This window comes from Natator depressus, chromosome 3, assembly GCF_965152275.1.
Source record: "Natator depressus isolate rNatDep1 chromosome 3, rNatDep2.hap1, whole genome shotgun sequence".
NCBI lineage: Eukaryota > Metazoa > Chordata > Testudines > Cheloniidae > Natator > Natator depressus.
The window spans coordinates 195,849,172-195,871,979 of record NC_134236.1 but is presented as its reverse complement, the minus strand read 5'-3'; the positions used below and the strand labels follow the sequence as shown (position 1 = coordinate 195,871,979).

Below are 22,808 nucleotides of genomic sequence, written 5' to 3'. Positions count from 1 at the left end.
GAAAAAGGGTATTACTGTTAATTCTCTATTTAATTAACACTTTTTAATGAATCAGTAAGGCAATGTCTACGCTGCACATCACCTGCGTGTAAGGTATGTGTAGCTACACAGAGAGGAGAAAAGCAAGCTGTGACCACAGAGGAGGCAGAGGGGAAAGCCTCTGGCAGCTTCTCTCTGCCCATGCCCTTCTCCACTGCCTCCCTGTCAGAGCTCTTCCCTCTAGAGCAAAATCTTGGGCAGTGGGCAGCTGCCAGAGCCTGTTGCCAGAGACTTTCACTGCAGTGCGGAAAGTCTCCGCAGCTTCCCAGTGCTGGAGACTTTCCCCGCCACAGGGAGCTGCTGGAGTCTCTCCCCACCGCAGGAGTCTTTCCTTGCAGTGGGGAAAGGCTCTAACAGCTCCCTGCAGTGGGGAAAGGCTCTAGCAGTAGGGAGGCAGCTGCAGGACACTCCACTGCTGATTTTAGAAGGGATAAGCACTGTTTGGGCGAGTAGAGAGCCCAGTATGGTACAGACCCAGAGTTCAAGCAAGTCTATGTTCTACTCACCTAAGCAGTGCCTCACTGTCTACACTATTATTTATCCATGTTCGGGGGGCATGTAGCATATGTATTCTACACTCCATCAAAATGAATGTGCAGCACAGACGTACCTCAAGTTGGACACTGTACAAAAGGTCACAAGGAAATAAACAAGACTGAAAAATTAGATTTCAATTTTCAAATGGGAATTCCAAGCTTGCTATTCAGAAATTCTCTAAATGGGTTATTTAGGACTAGTCAGTAAAGTAGATTAGGAGGATTACTCAAAAGAACCCTCTACTAATGCTGGCTGAATGGAAGTTATGTGCTACTTTTGGTGTTGTGTGAAGAGTTTGGATTTTCATATGGGATTTGTAAGCATAAGGGATGGAAAACAGAGAGTTCTATTTGGTCACACTTTAAATAAACAATCTTCCTCAATAATGAGCCTGGAAGTCTGAAAAACCAACAAGCTTGAGTAATTAGCATAACCTATAATGTAACAGAAGCACAGAATGTTGACAGCAATAAATAAATAACAGTTGCAGCCATAATTTCAATTGTACACAATTCCTCAAGTGCTGGATTCCATTGGGACTACTCATAGAGAAAAGTACCATTCAGCATGAGTAAAAGTGCAACCTTTAAGTGCTAAATGATTTCTGGTAACATCTTTAAAGAATAATATATTGATGTATATAACAAGGTTAGAAACAATAGCTTGTTTTGAAATAAGGTTTAGTATAATATTTACATAAAATTAAAAAACAAGGTTTAGATATAAAGGTACCTTTATTATTGAAGTCTAGTTTTGGTTTTGTTTCGGTTTTAAATATAAACCACACAGCAAAACTCCAGGATTTATTTTTCTTATACAAGTGAAATTGACATTGTAAAAAGAAAGAAATTAACAAATCTCACAGCTGTGTATCACAAAGCATACACTTTTCTAGTGGCACTTCTAAACACACAAGATATATGTCTAGTGACAGTGGAATGACTGTTGCCTATTCATTTCATTGATATGACCCCTATCGGTCTTGCAAGACCTTACAATGTTTGCCCATGTGGGCTGACTTGCTATGCAAGTTCCCCTAAATACAGAAGCCTGACATAAATCTGAACAATATTTTCCAACATTGCCTCTGTCAAGCCAAAATGTTACAATGACAAGACAAACACCCCCAAACAAAAACCAAAAAACCCCACAATGGTAAAATATGAATTAAAGTTTTCAAGCGTTCAGAAAACAAATGAACTCGTGATTAACGCTGCCCTGCAGCTCTCGGACATTCAAACTGCATTCAGCAATTCCTTGATATTGTAGAAATGTCACCTTATAAAACTAAAATGTAGAGCTTAAATCATTGTTTGAGTGAAAAAGTAATTTCAGACAAAAACATCTATCACATATTAAATATTTATTGAATAAGAGCTACTCATATACATACTTTATAACACTTCTATATGACAAGACTGAATACTTCAAAAAACTACAGGTTGATGGCCGTTTGCAAATTGCTGGCAGTTTTGGCCCAGCACAACACATGAAATATTTAGAGTTAAACATATTTTTTCAGCAGAACAAATCACTTGCTAACATCCCTTGCTGAGGCAAAAATAGGCTTGCTAGGTTGTCCAGAAATCATAACTGAGGGAGAAAAATCAATTATGAATAATTAAGAGCAATGAAAAATGCTTCTCCTTTCGGCTGGTAAACAAAGTTTAAATTTACTGACGACCATTAAAAATAAAATGGTTAATTATGATTTAAAAGTGATGTGTTGTTCATTTATTCAGATCTACAACCAGAAAATCAACTGAATTCCATTATCAATCTCTTATTTTGGCTATATTCCTGAAAATTACATACACATACACATAAAAAGAAAAGGAGGACTTGTGGCACTTTAGAGACGAACCAATTTATTTGAGCATAAGCTTTCGTGAGCTACAGCTCACTTCATCGGATGCATACTGTATGCATCCGATGAAGCGAGCTGTAGCTCACGAAAGCTTATGCTCAAATAAATTGGTTCGTCTCTAAGGTGCCACAAGTCCTCCTTTTCTTTTTGCGAATACAGACTAACACGGCTGCTACTCTGAAACCTGTCAATACACATGCATCCTATTAGTGTATGTATTACAGACAGAGCTTGTAGCACCAGCACAGTTAATGTTACCCAACACTTTCCATTTAAGACCTGTTTTCAGGTGTTTACAATTTTGCTGAACTTAAGCCATTTGGGCCAGGCCCGCCGACAGCAATTGCAGGCCTCAGTGCTGTCCCTAGGCAGGTGTGGGGCCCAGGGCGGAAGTGACGAATCTGCCACTTCTGGGACCAACCCCATCACTTCCACAATAGACCGCGCTGGGCTGGCCAATCATGCTAGCCCACGGGCCCCCCCAAAGCATGGGACCTGGAGTGGTCGTCATCTCGGGTGCGCCTAGGAGACCCGCAGCCTGCCTGGGTGATTTCAGAGGGTTATCGCAGCAGTGGCGGCCCCTGGGCAATTTCCCCCTCCCCCCCCACCCCATCGGCGAGCCTGATTTGGGCTGAAAATCTTCCATGCCAGGTGTCTGCCTCACACTGAGGGAGGTGCGGTTTTGAAACTTTCAGCTAGAATGTTTATCCATTTCTGAGAACAACATTAGGGGAAAATACACTTTTACCAAAGTTAAAAAATAGTTAATTGAGAGAGTCTAGCACCTCTTAGCTAAGGCTGTAAAGTGGTCTCAGTGCCACTAGATGGGACAGAGCACCACACCTAGGTGGTGTGTGGGTTATACATGCACTATCCCCACAAAAGTCAACTGAGCTTGCTCCATACTGGGGCTTCAGGACTAAGCAGGGCTTTCCTTGCAATTGCTCCTTTTGGCAAGCAGGGACTCCTTGGGCACTGGAACCAAGATGAGGGTTCTGTTTCTCTTCTGCTCTCAAGAGCCCTCTGATAGCACCCAGGCAGTGTGGAGAAGAAAGAAGCTGCCTGACCTGTGAAACCACCAGGAATCACATTCCCCTTTAGTGGATGGTTCACATAGAGGACAACAGCCTACTACTGCAGTTACTCCATTAGCGCAAGCTGTAGAGGTCTGTCTTGTAGATCTAAAAGATCCACTCCTGCCAATGACCTATTTGGGGGTCAATATGGTTACATATGATACAATGTGTTTGTCAGATTTCTTTTTTAAAATCTTAGGTTAGTACAAGGATCACCACAGTGTCCTATTTCATCCCCACACTGTCCCTAGTGCATGGACTCCCAAACATGAACAAAAGTTCTGAGAAAGGAAGGCACAACAACCAACTTCAAGGATACCCTCCACATGAAGTTGGGACACTTTTTAAGAAAAATGTACACCATGAAGAGAAACTTCCTCTGAACTGTAGAACTCAGAAATACAATTGCACACAGTTTTTTCATTAGGATTGCATCAGTCCACCCATAGCCATTATGGGGGCACTCTCTTGGGTTCTTCCAACCTCGGTTTCAGCCAGGTAAGCTCTACAGAATACTATAGAGAAAAGTGAAAATTCCCATCTAGCTTGATCAGTGTGCTGTGAGTGGGTGTGGGGATGGAAGTTGAAGAGGGAGAAATTTTCTAACCCCAAATATAGTGATCATTTTCATGCTGAGCATGTTGTAAATAAGGATCGTTATCAATTACTACCTCGAAGTTATGAAAGCAATAGTCTCTCTCTCTCTCACACACACACACACACTTTGCTAACGTCAGTACAAGAAAAATTGTCTTTCCCTACTGCAACCCCTGCCAGAGTAGGGGAGATAGGGTCAGCAAGAGAGCAAGAATAAATCCTACTCCTACTGGCAGCTTCTTTTAACTCTTGTTATCATAAGGAATGATCAGCTGAGTTTTCGTACCAAGACCTGCTATTGCTCCCTCAGTGCTGTCTTTCTCCCTCCTCCCCCCTCACCCCCGCCACAAGGTCACTGGAATGCTGTCACCCAAAGGTCAACCTCTCCTTTGTGGAAAACCAACAAGTAAAGGGAAGGCACCAGAAGAAGGAAGGCCAGGCAAACAGAAATAACCCTTGCATCATCCCACAGGTCACAATAAGGTCAGTTCCCATGGAGGCAGGATCCTCATTTTAAATAAGTCAAAGGTCTATAAGCATGCCATATTTATGAGGCAAATAACTGCTTAGGCTTGTTTCATGGCTTGATTCACCTGGATTTGTACAGCAATTTTTCAAAAGCTGTGAACCAATTATTCAAATTACAGAGTGAAAAAGCTCAAAAATTATCATTTTGAAAATGAATAAAAACTCAGGTTTCTATTTTTAAAACCTGAAGATACTGAATTCATCTTCTCTACACTTATCACTGAACAAAAAAAAATATCATTGTATTCATAGGCTGTTGAAAATAATACAACAAGGCCAAAGAGTAGAACACAAAGTATCAAATAGTATAATAAGCTGTAGTTTTACACTGAAAAGTGACTTCGTAAAAATTATTATTTTTTGGAATCTCACTAACTTCCAGATCAAATGTGCTCAGTTGACAAGTAAATGGCCAATTCAGGAAAGCATCCCTATTAAGACAGCACTTCAGCACACTTAATTTGAGCAATGCTTAAGCACTTTCCTGAATCAAGGCTACAAGAAGAATGGGATTTTAGTTGTTTATCTAAATGACAGCCCTGGGTTCTTTCTTGTTCTCACATGGTCAGAAACCAATATTCTGAAACTGCAATTTCTTTAACAACTCTGTGGAAGACATGAGTGCCAAAACAGAATCCCACTCATTCCCCCAGAACTATATTAGTCTGTAGCGCTAACTGGGAATCAAATCTTTTATGGCCCAATCCCGCAATGAAGATCTACTCATTAAATTTTTTTAAAGTATGGTGCTAAAATACTTGTTTGAATCTTTGGGCTAGGCATGTTGAACCATGTAAAATGTGTACCATAAAATATGCAGTTTGTGTAGGTAGAAATTCAAACACTGTTTTAGTAACTTTACCTGTATGGAAACTGCAAATCACATCTCGTATAAGTTTTCTTTAAAGCCAACAGTACAGTTACTTGAAGAAATATAGAGGGTCCAAAGTACACTTCAAATATTCCCTTATCAGTATAAGAAGTAGTATAATATTGTAATCATCCGATTAGTCACACTTTCTAATGCTATTGGCATTGCACATATTAAAATGGTAAATAATTATGACACTGCCCTTTTAATAATCTGCTCCAAGAGGTTCAGCTTAATTTCCATTACACTTTCCACTGCAAAAGCTTAATTCTTTATTTAAATATTAAACAGTTAACTGTTGACACACAGTTCAAAGAACACATTGCGCAGACATTTCTGATAAAACAGAACATTACATTGGCTGAGTAAATTGTCCAGATGTCTATATTTAAATTATGCAAAAATACGTCATTCCAAATTAAAGAAATTATGCGTAAAAATATGCAATGGCAAAAGTCCCTGCATTAGTAGTCAACGAGACTCCATAACCAGAGAAGATTCTTGTGGTAACAGGAACTTTGGGTGTACCTGAACAAAAATATGCTATAATATCCTGGGTTCACAATGATTGAAGGTTTTCTGTGGTCTGGTGCTAACATTTAATGCCATATAAAAAAAAAAAAAACACAGACAACTATACACAAAGGCAGGTTTCAGAGTAGCAGCCGTATTAGTCTGTATCCGCAAAAAGAAAAGGAGTACTTGTGGCACCTTACAGACTAACAAATTTATCTGAGCATAAGCTTTCGTGAGCTACAGCTCACTTCATCGGATTCATTCAGTGGCAGGCTGTCTGTAAGCAAGGACTGGCCTGTCTCCCAAGATCTGTGACAGTGATGGGTCGTCCTTCAGGATAGGTTGTAGATCCTTGATGCGTTGGAGAGGTTTTAGTTGGGGGCTGAAGATGATGGCTAATGGCGTTCTGTTATTTTCTTTGTTGGGCCTGTCCTGTAGTAGGTAACTTCTGGGTACTCTTCTGGCTCTGTCACCTTACCTGATCACTCTCGTTACAGTGTGTATGGTAACACCCATTGTTTCATTTTCTCTGTGTATATAAATCTCCCCACTGTATTTTTCACTGCGTGGAAGTACACAAGTACTCCTTTTCTCAATACACAAAATAAGTTCTTAATTCATAACTGGTTTTCCTCCAGGTATATATTTATGTTTTTACATGATTCCTTTTAAATACCTGGAAACTTGAAACTAATCTGTTTCCTTGGAAAAGAAAAAAAAAAAGTCTCCATCATTCTGCGTATTGTAGGATTGCTCATGAATGCCAGGCTGCTAAAACAGTGTTTATTTCTTTAATTTCAAAATAAATAAGTTACAGAGGAGAAAGAATTACATAGACTATGCATTCAGAGAAAAAAGTCGGTGAAACAGTGGCCTCTTGTTTATAGATAAGTGGAGTTCCTGTGCAATTTCAAACTGAATTAAAACATCTACAATTTTAAGTACAAAGGAACAGGAATAGAGTCAGCTAAAGTTTTCCTTGCTTTTTTAAGGCTTTCATGACATTAGTGTATCTTAATTTTGAATACATTTGCATTTCTTTTAATATTCTATGTGAAATCTTTAAAAAGTCTGTCATATAACTATGCCTTTAAAAAGTTAAAAAATACCATGAACACAAAAATGAATAAATGCTATTAAAAGCTACACATTATACTTAAACTTTATGTTGCTATACTGCAAGAAAAGTTAATCCTCTGTTTATATAGCACTTATCTTTCAGAAGAATCAGATAACAACTTCCTTCATTACAAATACATGGCCTGATCCTGCACTCCTGGTGTACACAACTCCCACCAGATCTGTCCCAAGGTAATTTTCACATCACATGTACAAGTTTGTACGACTGGTTCTCATCATGTCTCTCTGATAGACTTTGGCTTGGCAAGAGCTGGGATGTTTGCTGGGCTTTTGATCCAAAGACTGTTGAAGTCAATGGGAGACTTTCCATCAACTTCAGTGTGCTTTGGATCATATCCTAACACTCTCTTGTGGTGTACATGAAAAATGGGATGCAACTCCAAGACAGAGCATCTGTGGAGGTATTTTGATGAAGGAAAGGACATGATTAACACTGAATTTAGAATTTAACCTTACACAAAATGAGCATTTTAAAAGCTAACATAAGAAAGGAATTACAGTTACAGTCTGCACAGGATTTTACACCTAACGCAAAGTAATCGTGAATTTGTTTTTTCTCATAACAAACAAGCAATATACTTCTAGTGATATGCAACTGGGATGTGTGATTATATATTCCAAGAAACATACTTCTATATGGTTATAAATAGAATATGTGACACAATTATTCAAAAATTTGGGCAGCTAAACATTTATTTTTATTAAAAGAAGTGTAATGGAGCAATGTGGTTAAAGCACAAAGTATTTCAAGAGCTGCCTTTGAAGACACCAGAAAGAAAAAAAGACAATAGAAAGGAAACAGCACAATAATCCCAAAAGGATTTTCCTCCTATTTTCTGTAAAAATGCTAGACACCAGATGATTATATGGGCCATAACAACATGCACGTCAGGGTACGGCTCAGCAGGGTGGTATGAGGAGCTGTTTCTCTCCATTGGAAAGTTCTTCTTTCACATTTGTCACTGCAGCAGAGATCATAGCAGAGGCCACTCTGCAAAGGCAGAACATACTGCAGACTGGGTTCTAATGTGTTTTGGCACCAGCAGTTGTAAATTAAAGTAAAGTAGTGACAACTTTAAAACAATACTTTTTATAAGAAATAATTGCACTACGCTTTGGTATTTTATTTTAAAAACCATTCTAGAGGGATTGGTATTTCCTGTTTCATAAGCAGGGCCCTATAAAAACCATGATTTCACAGAATGCACAGAAATTGCTAAATTAGCCCAATACTGCAATCTTTCCACCTGGGGGTAGGCAGGACGCAGGAGTGGGCACGTGGCTCTTAGTATATGACAGCAGCATGTCACAGCCCCAGTATGGGTGGGTACATGGAAGTTGGTTTTATGCTATGGTGTCACCATTTTCTCAGGTCCTTACTCATAAGAACAAGTGGACATTCAATCAGAGTCTAAAAGGTGGCAAATTCAAAACAAATAAAAAGGAAATATTTTTCATACAATGAGCAATTAAATTGCAGAATTCATTGCCACAGGATGTCTCTGAGGACAAAAACTTAGCATGATACAAAAAGGGACTGGGCATTTATATGGATAACAAACATGCAGAGTTATAGTTAATGCTAACAAATTTTGAAAGCCTATCATGACTTAAACCAAACCAACTATTAGGAATGAGAATGTTTCTTGCATCTTCCTCTGAAACATCTGGTGCTAGCCACTGTCAGGTTGCAGACTGGACTAGAAGGACCTCAGGTCTAATCCAGTACGGAAATTCCTATGTGCATCCTTTGTAGCCAGAAGCATTGAACTCTAGAAACCACCACTAACAAAAGCTTTACAAATATTAACTAAGTGGAAGAGGACTATGAAAACAACTGACCTTTAAAGTCAGTGAGTATCTTTCCAACTTAGCAACTTATTTGTGTTAATACAGATTTATGTTTTGAAGACTAACTTCACAAATAAGAAGACCTCAATCTTTAAAGCTCCTCAGTGCTCCTGTATACTGTAGCCCATTTACTAAGATCAGGCATGGTTCTGAGACCCTCAACAATTCACCTAGGCATAATAATGTGAAAAAGGTCACAATAGCAACTCTGAATCGAACATCTTTATGTAGTGCTCAATGTTTAGTTCTACAAGACAACATTTTAGTGGTAATTTTAAACAGATTTTTGCATTAATTTTGTGTGGGAAAGAGAGTTTATAATGGCTTTTCTGGTAGTTGATGAGAGCACTCTCATCTTACATTTTTCCCAGAAATAATTTGCTCATTTTCGCCAGGTCACTGACATCTAATACAGGTTTTCAGAGTAGCAGCCGTGTTAGTCTGTATTCGCAAAAAGAAAAGGAGTACTTGTGGCACCTCAGAGACTAACAAATTTATCTGAGCATAAGCTTTCGTGAGCTACAGCTCTCTTCACTTATGGGAAAGCAAATTAAGAGTCTATTAAAAGGTCAACAAATAGCAAAAAATATATTCCTTTTGATCTCAAGTCAAACAATCAAAGATGTTACAAGGACAGAATAAGATGCCCTTTAAAACTATCAATTTGATTTTGTGTACTCAAAGCTTAAAAAAACTGGTGCTCTAGCACAAATGTCATTAGTAATTGGTTGTGTGTCATAACATGGCTATGGATTCTGATACTTTCCTTTTGTAATCCTGGTTCACTCAGGGCAAGAAGGGTAAACTCCTGTTATCAGGTATGTGAATCTGTCCTTAATTCTTTATTTCACTGAAAAAAAACAGCAGCTAGGCACACACTTAAGTTGTATTGCTAATGCAATTATAAATTATACAGTATACTCAGTCATTATCTAATTCAGAATTTTTACTAGATACAGCGTAAAAGTCATGAGAAAAGACACAAAAGTCTATAAACCAGAGAAGCAAAAAATAATTCTATTTATCTGATAAGAACAAGATTAGGAGGTTTACAAAAAGCACCGTGTGAGAATTAACAGTTCCTCAATCCAAATGTTGAATTATAACCATGATAGAAGGGCCTCCATTTCAGTTATAGAAGACAGTGAAGTGCACAGATTCATGGCAAGAAAGATAAAGGTATTCATAAAATACAATGAGCAAACAAGAGCAATAGGAGATAAGGTATATACAGTAAGATCAAAAGATGGGAACACAAATAATACTTCCCAAAAACATATTCCCTGGGGAAATGTGTTACTTTAGTGGTTCTCAAACTTTTTCTATTGGCAATCCCTTTCAGACAGCAAGCCTCTAAATGCAACCCCCCTTATAAGTTAAAATCACATTTTCATATTTAACATTATTTTAAATGTTAAATGTATAACCCTATTGAATGAGTTTACCTTTTCTCACCGCTTTTAAATGAAGACAAACATTTTAATCTAATTATTGTTATGAGTATAAAAGTTTTTTTTGTGTTTTTAAATAGCTACTCTTTAATACTGGGGGGGGGGAGGAAGAGGGGCGAAGAAACTGTCAATATCACTTTTCACAGCAGACTTAGCACCTCATTGCCACCCTTACTTCTGCCCTGCTGCTGATGCCAGCACTGCCTTCAGAGCTGGCACCTCTGAAAGGTGTGCAGCCGCTGCAGCAGGGCAGAAGTAAGGGTGGCAACAGGGTGCTAAGTCTGCCGTGAAAAGTGATATTTGTATGTTTGTTACTATCACTTTTCACAGCAGACTTGCTAGCTAGCTGGGTGACTGTGAAGAGCGGTATTAACCAACATACAAATAGCACTTTTCACAGCAGACTTGCTAGCATTACTTCTGCCCTGCTGCTGGATGCAGGTGCTGCCTTCAGAGCTGAGAGGCAACAGAGCGGCGGCTGCTGGCCGGGCACCCAGCTCTGAAGGCAGCACCGCCACCAGCAGCAGCACAGAACTACAGAAGTAAGGATGGCAATGCCATACCATGCCACTTTTAAATCTGTGTGACATTTAACCTTTGCGCTGGAAGGGGTAGTGACGAGGCAAATTTTGGGGTGGCTATAGCCCCTGCGAGGATCGTCGTCGTTGTCTCCCCTCCACACACCTTTGTGTCTGACTGTTTAATTATAAATTACTTTTTCCACCATTAGTATTAATTTCTCTTGCACATTTTAAAAAAAGACAACATTTGTCTCAGATGGGATTCAGTAAGCAATCAAACGTCCTCGGTAGGACCCAAGTGGGCCTACCATCTTCAACTGGGTAACATGCAATAAGTGGTCATGTTCACCAGTTGGATGTTACATTAATTACCCAGACCCAGCTACTGCTCCAGCCCTGGCAGCTGACCGCTGTTCGCTGACCCAGTTGTTGCTCCCACTGCTGACCACCGTTTGCTGACCGAGCCTTCGGCCGCTGCTCTAACATGCCCCTCCAAAACCAGTAACATTTTAATTCCCACGCACACCCCTGTGTTTACCAAAAATTAGCCATGACTTTTGATGTTTCAGGATTTTAGTATGTGAATGACTACATAAATACATCATGGAAAACTTCTGCCTCTTTACCAAAATCTCAGTGATGTCTGACGGATAGTACCATGCTCCAAAAATCACAGCTCTCATGTAAATGTAAAAAACACATCCACTACATAAATGAAAATGGCATAAAAATTAACAGGACAGAAAGGAATTTTTTCAGCTATTTTTCATGACTTCCAAGTAAAAGCCACTGACAGCAACAAATGAAGCTTAATACTGCTGCTTAAATTACAACCCTTCCAGGGCACCCAGGATGCATCAAACTTAACATTTTTCTAATAGAAAATAATTAGACTGTCCAACATACATTGGAATAATTAAAACTAGGCAAGTGGCCTAAGCTCTTGGAATATGTGACGTCATTAGCATTTGAAGTCAATATCTCTTTTTTTTTTTTTTTTTTAAATGAGAAACCAACCAGGGCTGTGAGACATGGAAGTAAATCTGACTTTAACATGTATGATGTCCCTTTTAATGAAAGATAGATGAGAGGTAGCATCAAGACAAAAAAAGTTGAGTATACAATTAGGCTGTCCAGCTACTATTCTGAAAGTGTAGCATCAATAATGTAAACACAATTTCTATTATCATTATTTTACAAGAGGCAATCCATAACATTAAATCACTTGCAGTGAAAAAAAATCAAATTTATTTTAAAAATATAAAAAAATGAAGAGTCACTTTTAGAATTTACGTAAAACCACAGTGATTAAAAGCTAGAAAAAATGTAACCTTCTTTCCAGGAATAATTTGGTCAAGTTCATTTACAATTGTTTTATGTTCTCAGCAAAAAAAAGTATAATTTGGCTGATAAACTGAGGACTTCAGCTAAAAAACTGACAACTTTACAACAAGTATTTAAACCATTTATTGTCTTCAGTTTATTTTCATTTTTTTCTCCTTTTTGTTTGCTAGGATGTATACTTGCTATTAGGCATCTTCATCTGCTTTACTGATACATTATGAGTTCCCTTCCTTTTGGGTATCAGGATAAAGAGTCCTCCGCTCTTCTCTTTTGCTTAAGAATTTCTAAAGCAAAAATATAACAAAGAGAGCAAAGACTCTAAAGAGATGACTTAAGAAAGCACAATTACAACACAGTTGATGAAAACTCAAGAAAGGAAGTGGAAGAATCTCCACACAGTCAGAAATATCACACACAAACAAGGCTAACAAAACCCACATGAATTCGGGTCCCACTCGCTCAGGTTTGGGATGTGAAAGCAATGCCCCAACTCAAGGTAGGGGCTGAAGGGTTACACGTGGTTGGATGTTGACATTCAAATACATACAACTGATAATCATAATCAAATGGCGTGAATGCCTAGTTTTACTATCAATCCAATTTCAGGAGCAAGCAAACCTGTCAGGAAACCTGTATGTGGATCTGTGGACACAATATTGTGCACTGAGCCCATGGGCAGGTGGCCTATTTACCTGAAGGTTCACACCTGGGCCTTGGGGTGAGGCAACCCTGAGTTGGCATAAAAGGAGGAGCATGCTCTGGGACTAACTGATGTCCCTTACACTCTATGGCAGCCAGAGAATAGCCACCCAATGTGATTATTGTTCACCTGGATGGGAATGATTTGCAATTTTATAATAAAATCAGGACAAAGAAAAATTTGGAGCAGATCCAGGACTAATAAATTATTGTGAAATACTGCAGCAAAGAGCATTGTGGGGAGCTGCGAGGACTCCACAGGTTTACAAAGCCAGAAGGTGTGTAAATTGAAAAGGGGCTAAACTTGTAAGTGAACAGGGAGAATGAATAATCACCCATCAGAAAATATATGGGGTACCCACATTTTTACAGGTGATGGGGGTACAAATTGTGAATGGGGAGCAGATATATTTTTGGCCGATATTCAGTAGGGAATATTTAATTACCTGGAAACCCAGTCAAGGGTCAACCTGGAACCTCTTTGAGGCAAATATTTAGTATGGGTACCTGTTCGATAGGGGTAAGGGGCCCTGATAAACTGGATTTGGGGAAAGGCCCTTAACCCACACACACACAAAGAGGGTGGTAGAGTCCCAGCCAGGCTGGGACCAGAGAGGCAGGAATAATGGCAGCACTCTCAAATAGGTGAAAATGATTCAGGAAAGAATGACCTGCACTGTACAATTTATTGCCAAGTATTTCCCAGATAAGTTAATAAAGTTATGACCTAATTAAACCATGCCCCTTGCATCTTGTCTATCTTCCTGCATGGCTGAAACTAAGTCTGCAAGAAGTCACTTTTCAACCTGTAAGATGCTTATTTTGTCCTACCTTTTGCTTTCCTGGTCTATTTAGATTGTAGGCTTTTCAGGGCAGGGATTGTCTCCTGCTAAGCATATGTACAGCACCTAGAGCAATAGGACTGACTTCAGCTAAGGTCTGCAGTTTTGGCTGTAATAAAAATAAGTTACATTCAAAAACCCCAACATCAATAGAATGCCAAAGTTGCAAAGTTAATCACTGAAAGGTTCAAAAATACCTGTGCAACCTTAAGTCTGCCCCCTTGTGCCTATGCATTATGATACAGTCTTCAATTGGATAATCATATTTTTCCACAGGACTCCTGCATCATTCAATGTACAGAATGGACAGTGTTGAGTGAATGGGTACATTCCAATTTCTTTTTTTTAAATCGCCATTCATTGTGTGGCCCCAGGTGTTATTTACTGCACATCTTTCAAACCTTGCACTAAATACTAAATTAATAATTTATTCATGGATATTTCCACTTTATTATCTCCAAGAGTGAAACAAACAATGAATTTATCTTTACAACATCCCTGTAAGATAAGGGTCTATTGCTATCCCCATTTCACAGATGGGAAATGAAGGCACAGAGCAGTTAGGGGCAAAACTATCAAAAGTATTCACTAATTCTGGGTGCCCAACTTGTGAAGCCTAGGGACTGATTTTTCAGAATACTTATTAATTGTACAGCACTTTATTTATCCAAACCACAGTAGCAATAGACTTCAGTTGCAGTCATGAGCATTCAGCACTTCTGCAAACCTGGCCCCAGATGACTCAAGGTACTTGGAAAATGCAGAACATACAAACAGTGGCCAACTGAAAACTTAGTCCTTCCTTATCACCTAGGAAATCTGTGGCAGAAGCAGGGATAGAATCCAATTCAGCTTCCTTAACCTGAAGACTACCCTTTCTCTTTCTGCAATTCCCAGCCTCATTCACTACAGACTTTCCAATTTCTCCAACTAATGAGGCAGACAAGAGCCCCATTCACTACCCAACTTCAATTCATTCCAAGAACACAGTCCAGCCTGTGCACTGAATGAGGCAAAGGTCCTGATGAAAAAATAGTGTGTGATCATGTCATTAAAGATTGGATTATACCACAGGGAGAAGGGGGACAACTTAAGGTTGCATGGGAAATTTAATTATGGCTTTTTCTAACTTAAGAAATGGACTTTGCAACCTTAACATGATTTTAACACAGTTTTTTTAAAATGCAATTTCCTAATTTAAACAAAACTGAAAATAAATTCTTCTTGTGTAATAATATTGACCCCATTTTGGATCAGCACCAGCATCTGGATCTTTGGATCCGCAGCACAGACCTCTACCACTTAAACTAATGGACTGACTGGCAGAAATAGCGCACTGGTATCTTATGTGGACCAGTCACTAGACGGGAATGAGACACTCATTTTCCCAGGGGGTGGCACAGTTATTTGCTGACAGCAGAGAAATGTACAAACTCAGAACTCCTGGGTTCAATTCCAAGTTTTGGAGGGGAGCGTGTTCCAACAGTTTTACACCATTCTTCCTCTGTGCCCCCAGCCTGTCTGTCCTCCTCTGCTCTTACCTAACCTCCCCATTCCCGAGCTCCTGCTCTCCTCCCCTTTTACTTCCCTCTCACCCCTTGCCCCTGAAAACTCCTCTTTCCCCCATTTCTTAGCCATGTGTATTTGAAACACATGCTTCTTCCTCCACATTGCCTTGGTGCCAGGACCGGGAGCAATGAAAGCACAGGAGAGAATCTCCTTCCTCTCACTTCTGCTGCCCATTGCCACAGCAACCCCAGGCAGCCAGAAAGAGCAGTTGCAGGGAAAATTCTGCCCAGCCCCTGCAGCCCTGTGCTGGAACATGCTCAATGCAGATGGAATCTTTGGATAATTTAGTTAAACTCTATTAACTCTCTGCTGAGTGTATGCAAATTTTTCTGTGGGATGAGGGGGGTTGTCTTATAAATTGGTTGAATTTGGCAATTTTTTGCAGGGATAGCAAGAGACACGTCCCTGACACCAGGTGACCTCTCCAGCCCATTCTTCTCCCACCTCCTCCCCCACCAAACAGCAAGTCACTGTTCCAACTGGAAGCCCCGGAGCTTCTCTATGCTTTGTTGTTTTGTTTTTAACATGCGCAAAATAATATATTCTTCTCTAAACTCATTCTTGACTAAACTACTTAAGCTGAAAGCATCAAAATAAATCAGAGTGAAACAGTGTGGCAAAGACATAAGCAACTGAGAACAGGGGCTTATAATAGGAAGGGTTAGACAACCTTAACTATAGGTGGGGCTTCCAGTTCTGCCAAAGATAAATACTGAAAATACAGGCCTTTCTGGTCTCAATGTATGAAATGCTGTACTCACTGAATAGCTGGATTACCCATTTCCCAGAAGTATAATATATTTGTTCACAGCTCTGGCAAGAGTCAAGAAAGGACTTTACTAATAAGAACATGATTAGGAAAAAACAGTGAGATAATGTTTGAAGGGTTTGAAATTTCGCGCATACCACATTGTCAGCTCCAATTCCCAATGGAAAAGTTTCTCCAGGCAAGCTTCAGGTGAGCTGATGAATGAGACCAGGATATACAGCACTTATTAAGACAGAGAGTAGATGTTTGCATTTTCCCCGACAACCAATAAGCAACTCTGTCTGACTTGTTTAGACATCAAAAAATATAATCACATTCCTTTGCTTCTCTTCTCACCCCAACTCAATTAAATCTTTTTCTGGGTGACTGTAATAAAAAGTCTAGTTAGATTTATCAGGACAAAGAACATTCTTAAGACTGTAATTAACAATTAAATGAAGGCAAAACATATTGCTATGTAACATTTGCATTGCTTTTCAAGTTTTGGTTCTCCCAAGATTCTTTTTTAAAAACAATGTCACCAAGTAGGCTGCTAGAATACCAGTTGTGTTGTTGGTGATATGTAGTTTCCCGTGCACCAATCTTTCATGCTTCAGTAGGGCAGCTTCTGGGGCTTTTTGTTTTAGCATGGAGATAACTGATCTTGCACCCTTTGATAGGGTTTCCTTTGAAGGAAGCATGGTCTCATGGTTAGGAATAGGCAGATTTATCCATCCTTACTTGGAAATTTATCTTCAAGATGTAGGGTCCTCAGATTCCACAAAGGATCTTCACTCTGAGTGCTGCTTAGAAGTCAGGAGAGACCTGTCTGTCATTGCCAGTGCCTTAGCCCAGGACTCAAATCACCTTAATAGCAACTCTTTGAGGCCGCCGCCATCTTGTTCCACAACACACGGGCACCGCTGGTTTTGAATGGTCAGTGCTGCTGATACCAATCTTCCAAACAGAAGATGTCTGTCCCTGGGCACAGAAGCTTCTGTCCAGGCCTGCTGCTACCCTCCACTGTGCTCGCAGCCAGCAGCAGAGGGGACTAGTACAACTGCAGAAGGGGCAGCTGCTCACAAGGGAGCAGCTGGAGCTGCCAGAGTATTTCTTCTACTCCTGACCTCCACACAGAGAGAAGCAGTAGCATCAAGAGCCATCAAAGGAGAAGCAGACCCAAAGAGCTATTACAGCAACAGCAGCTCAATGCCTCTTGTGGTCAGGGAGGAGCTGCAGCTACCCCAAACAAAAAGTAGCCCAGAAAGTGGAGGGTCAGTCCACCCCACCACAGTGCAGCTCAACAAGGTAGAGACTCCAGTGCACCTTAGCAGAGGACTCATGATCCCAAGTTTTTTCTGCATAGGTGGTTTTTGGAAATATAGTCATGCTAGCTCAGAAGAACCTGCCGCTGGAAGGAGAGTTGAGAATCAGTAAATACCCATTTATTTTTAAATTAGCTTCTCTTTGTGTAGCAGTTTCCTTTATTCTTTAGGAAAGTTCAGCCATGGAGTTTGAGAGAGTGACAACAAGATAAGAAAACAGCAGAAGACAGAATCTTGCAAGGAGTTCAACTAAGAGAGGAAGAGCCGTTGAGTACAAGACCAGCCCAAATTCCTCCATGCAGTTCGATGGGGACACTGTTCCATGTAGCATCGATTCTTGACTGCTGGATTCTTAGCCAGTGCCTGAGGAAGAAAATTGAGCACCCCTCTGGATCATTGTGAAGGCCAAGAAGTTGAGATGAAATACACATACAAAAGTGAAGAATTCAGAAATTGAATTTGACTGTTTATGGAGTGGGCAAATGGAAGTATCTTCATGTGGTGAAAACAAGCCTGAGTCAGTGCATCCCTTCAAAAGCAAAGCATTTGTTGTGGCTAAAAACAAAAAACAAAGCAAAAACAAAAAATCAAAGACGCAAACACATGTCTGAAAATTTGCTGGCCCAAAGTATCTCTCTAACAGAAAATATCTTTTTCATACAGCATGTAAAATTGTCAAATATCAGGGGGCTTTTGCAAATTTTCCCCACAAACACTGATGTGCAAGAATTGAATGAACTCAACATGAACAAATTCTTCACTAAGAGTGTGTCCAGTCACCATGGACTAGGTTCTGCAGAAATGAAGCGTCATAAATATATAGAGGAGAAGACAGTTAAACTCTGATGATAGATAAGTCCACAACTTCAAGTAAGCTCCGAGTCTTGCTCATGTACCCGAGAGAAGGGCGATGTCGGCCCACCTGCAGTGGATGATCGTTCCAACAGCTCCAGCTTTCTCCACAAGCGGCGCAAACAAACCTACAGCACCAAGCCGAACAACCTGAAGGCCAGAAACTCCTTCCACTACAATGGGCTGATCCATCGCAAGATGGTCGGCGTGGAGCCCACGGCACCTGGGAAGGAGATTGTGGTGGTGCTGAAGAAACGGGCAGGCGAGCGCAAGGCAGCCACGAACTATGAGAAGACTACCATTAACAAGAACGCCTAGGCTACGCTCAACAGCCTGCGTCACATCATCCTCAAGAACAACTACTGCAAGGATCTGTGCATGGCAGCTCTGCGCCGCACCAGCACTATCCTGTGGAGCCAGAAGCTGGTGCTAGTGGTGAAGAAGAGAACCCGGGCTACCAAGACAGTGTGAATGGCTAGCATGTCCCAATAAAGGGTTCAAACCAAAAAAAAAATAAAAAATAAAAATAAAAAAAACCGCTGATGGGAAAGCTCAATATCATTCATGGGTAAGCTATTCATCTGACTGACTGTTCAGCTACAGGATATAACTGAAGTCACAACTGCTATGCTGAAAACCTTCTGCAAAACAACTGGATCTCTTTTGCATCAAAAAGAGCACCCAGGATAATTGTAGGGAAGAGGCGGGAGGGTAGGAAATCCAGAATAGCTATCTGCCTCTTAACTCTCTAACCAGAACTCAAGTCTAGCACAGCCACTCTGAATTTATTGTTGGAGAGCAGCCAGAAACTTAGCTGGAATGAATCAACTACAGGAGTTCTTTGATAATTTATAGATCCTCTATCATTTGTCTTCCAAGGATAAGAATGAACTCACACTGAGCCCAGACTCCAGTAGATCAACTGATCACCACTGACAAGATCTCGGATATATTCTGGGTTGGATCAACTCAGCTATCAAGGTTGTCTGGACCATCTACACTGTGCTCTGAACATTTCAGTGAAGCTGCCACAGACCAAGAAAACCAAATCCAAAATGTAATGACCTGAAAAACATTCTGAAACTTTGAGTTCCTGTATAACATAGCAATCATCTCAGCCACTGGATCAAACTTGGAGAGCTATTAGGACAGCTGCAGAGAAATGACATAACTCACAGATAGATATCCATGCAGATTTCTGTGTTTGCAGCGATGGGTAACCCATCAAGACCATATGCTGAAAAATGTAGAACAGGTGACTCACTGTATTTGGGGAATATTGAATTGCATCTTTGAAGATATACACAAATTCTTGGGTGACGGTTTTCCAGGAGTTTGAAACACAGCTTGGAAACAAAGCTGATGTTCAAAAAGGTCTTCTGCACCCCAGCCTGTGATGTTCATGTTTATACCGCTAAATATTCAGAAATGGACAATGCCATGAGCTACTGAAATCTGAAGAGCTGGCCTCCTATTTATGACATACTCTGTGAGGATGTAAGTCTCTGCAAGACCTTCAATATTAGCATAACTATCAATACAAGGACTGCAAAAAGACTAAAACAGCAGTAGCTACAATTCTCAGTGCCCCAGTTGAATGTGAGAGAGCATTTAGCAGTCATGTGATCTGGCGATAGCTTGGATGCGTGGAGGGAAGGTCAGAGGTGGAACTAGATAAGACACCAAAGGTTGTGAGCATAGGTGAATAAAAAGACAATGGATTTATTGGCAATGGTTCTAAAGAAATTAAAAGGGGAGATGACAAGTTCAGTATCTGATCCGTTGAGTTTGAGACAGGACATCCACGAGGAGAAATCAGACAGATATGGTCATAGCAAGAGAGCCAAGACCGCAACAAGCATCTTACCACAAAAATGGGAGAAAATTAATGCCCTTGCAATCATTTAGTGCGACTAGTCAAGACGAAAGCAGCACTTGCAAGAAAATTCAGTTGTGTCTAATTGTGATTGACAAGACAATTACAGCCAAAAACCGTTCCAACAAAATGACTTTGACAAATTTGAGATTCCCATTAAAATGACAAGGCACCCATTAAAAAGGAAGAAACTGATTCACTGTGTCTTGTACTAAAGAAGCTGCTTTCCTCATTACCCATGTCTGTTAAAGACTCTTTGTCTATATTGCATAATACTGTATATATTCCATCAAGTTTATGTCCTACTTTTATATGTTCACTGAGACTGAGTTCTTGTTCCCAAAATAATAGTAATTCTGAATTTTCTGCCTTTGTACATTTAAATTGCCAGCCATAGCAGAGCTTCATTAGAAGCTTGCTATCTTTTGTGCTGAACAGGGAACACATCACTAATGCTATAGTAAAAAGAAAAGGAGTACTTGTGGCACCTTAGAGACTGACCAATTTATTTGAGCATAAGCTTTCATGAGCTACAGCTCACTTCATTGAATGCATAAAGTGGAAAATACAGTGAGGAGATTTATATACACACAGACCATGAAAAAATGGGTGTTTATCATACACACTGTAAGGAGAGTGATCACTTAAGATGAGCTATTACCAGCAGGAGAGTGGGGTGGGGGGAGAGAAAACCTTTTGAAGTGATAATCAAGGTGGGCCATTTCCAGCACATTTCCAGGAGTTAACAAGAACGTCCGAGGAACAGTGGGGGGGGGGGGGGATAAACAAGGGGAAATAGTTTTACTTTGTATAATGACCCAACCACTCCCAGTCTCTATTCAAGCCTAAGTTAATTGTATCCAATTTGCAAATGAATTCCAATTCAGCAGTCTCTCACTGGAGTCTGTTTTCGAAGATTTTTTTGCTGAAGAATAGTCACTTTTAGATCAGAAATCGAGTGACCAGAGAGATTGAAGTGTTCTCCGACTGGTTTATGAATGTTATAATTCTTGACATCTGATTTGTGTCCATTGATTCTTTTACATAGAGACTGTCCAGTTTGGCCAATGTACATGGCAGAGGGGTATTGCTGGCACATGATGGCATATATCACATTGGTAGATGTGCAGGTGAACGAGCCTCTAATAGTGTGGCCGATGTGATTAGGCCCTATGATCGTGTCTCCTGAATAGATATATGGGCACAGTTGGCAACGGGCTTTGTTGCAAGGATAGGTTCCTGGGTTAGTGGTTCTGTTGTGTGGTGTGTGGTTGCTGGTGAGTATTTGCTTCAGGTTGGGGGGCTGTCTGTAAGCAAGGACTGGTCTGTCTCCCAAGATTTTGAGAGTGATGGGTCGTCCTTCAGGATAGGTTACAGATCCTTGATGATGCGCTGGAGAGGTTTTAGTTGGGGGCTGAAGGTGACGGCTAGTGGCGTTCTGTTATTTTCATTGTTGGTCCTGTCCTGTAGTAGGTGACTTCTGGCTCTGTCAATCTGTTTCTTCACTTCAGCAGGTGAGTATTGTAGTTGTAAGAATGCTTGATAGAGATCTTGTAGGTGTTTGTCTCTGTCTGAGGGGTTGGAACAAATGCGGTTGTATCGTAGAGCTTGGCTGTAGACAATGGATCGTGAGATGCGGTCTGGGTGAAAGCTGGAGGCATGTAGGTAGGAATAGCGGTCGGTAGGTTTCCGGGATAGGATGGTGTTTATGTGACCATCGCTTATTAGTACTTTAGTGTCCAGGAAGTGGTGAGTATTTTGTAATCTAAGAAACCAGTACTCTGAATGATGTGCTATAATGTGCTTTTATTAGAATGTTTTGGAAAATTAAAGAAAAATTGCCCTTTAAAAATAAATATTAAAATATATAATCATTCACTATGAATTTTGATGTTTACATACATATGTAATGAGTCTCTCATAAAACCACAAAATCACCACCAAATCCTCCTCTCCCAAATAACAGCACAAAGCAATAAAACTATCCTCTCTCGCTAGTGGATTCAACTTCATTGTAAAAAGAGGTACAATAAACACACTTTACTCTTCTGGAAGAAACTAACTTCCACTATTCAAAGCCACAAAGAAAACCACAACTGAGAAGAAATTTCCTAATCAGATTTTTCTCTGTCTTAGTGCTTTAGGCCATATCACCCTCACCAATCAAGAAAACCCATTAAAGATTCTGCAGCTCCCAAGATCAGAAAATTGTTGTGAACAGCTTACTGTGAAATGCAGGTGCTGCGGCAGCAGCCCACGCAGGCATCAACAGCTCTCTGAAATGAATGCCAATTAAAAAGGCAGATGCAGAATGCAGAACTATCCAAATGAGCAAGTACTGGCATAGTGAAGCTAAAATGACGGGAAATTAATGATGCTATTCCTTTCAAGAACACTGGAATTACAGGACCAGTTATACACCTTACTTCCTGAGGAAGCCACAATCCATTGGTAATCTTCCTGAAAACACCAGCCTAGCCACTATGGATGTAGAAGCCCTCTACACCAACATTCCACACAAAGGTGGACTACAAGCCGTCAGGAACAGTATCCCTGATA

At 40.2% G+C, this 22,808-nt stretch overlaps 1 protein-coding gene and 1 pseudogene across 5 annotated transcripts in view; one reads left to right on the top strand and one right to left on the bottom strand.

The window, feature by feature from the left end:
* KIF16B (kinesin family member 16B) overlaps nucleotides 1-22,808 on the bottom strand; it is a 274,972-nt gene that overhangs the window by 169,735 nt on the left and 82,429 nt on the right. The window lies entirely within an intron of this gene.
* Nucleotides 17,910-19,129, top strand: LOC141984233 (large ribosomal subunit protein eL28 pseudogene; annotated as a pseudogene).